This window comes from Cucurbita pepo, unplaced genomic scaffold, assembly GCF_002806865.2.
Source record: "Cucurbita pepo subsp. pepo cultivar mu-cu-16 unplaced genomic scaffold, ASM280686v2 Cp4.1_scaffold000272, whole genome shotgun sequence".
Taxonomy (NCBI): Eukaryota; Viridiplantae; Streptophyta; class Magnoliopsida; order Cucurbitales; family Cucurbitaceae; genus Cucurbita; species Cucurbita pepo.
Genome location: NW_019646520.1, coordinates 58,180 through 58,916, shown reverse-complemented (window position 1 = coordinate 58,916; position 737 = coordinate 58,180).

The following is a 737-nucleotide window of genomic DNA, read 5'->3' as shown; positions in this document are numbered from 1 at the left end:
CCAAAACCCGAGAGAGTCAGCCCATTCTTTCCCTCGACCTCTGCCTTCGGCCCAGCCCAACTACAACGGCCCAAACCTCAAACCAGCCTAGAAGCTACAGTTCAATTGAACCAACCCGAGACCAGACCATCGGTCCAATTGAGCCGGCCTGCAACCCCAAAAAAAAAACTTTTGGCCCAGCCCAATAAGCCGAGGTCGAACGATAGTCTTGGCCCAGTAGCCTCCGCAGCCCGCGACCTGGACCACGACCCGAACTAGACTGCGACCCGATGCTACCGCACGACGTGGCTCGCTCTACTGCTGCCACGCGTCACATAGCGGCGGAGGCAGTCCCTCGGCTCGGCTCAGCGCGGCGTAAACAGCTCGAGCTCCCTCAGGCGACGCTCCAGCGGCTGTTTGGCTCGGTTTACTTGTTTTCAGCCCAATTTCCATTGTTTCGACCCTCCCGGATCTGTTTTCGGCCCCGATTAAGGTATCCGAGGCCATTTTAGAGCCGTATTTCACATATATTGAATAATAGGGAAATTAATTGTGAAATACTAACAGAAAGTGGTGAACGGTGTGATAGAAAACAAACCCCGGCGACGTAGGAAGCAACTCTTATGGAACGGGAGCTTACGTTTAGCTATTTAGGGAGTACTTCGGCCAAGGCCAACCAATTAAGTGGCCTTACTATAGGATAGGCTAAAAAATTGTATGAGTTATGATGATGTGTGGATTACGATGCTTGATGATAT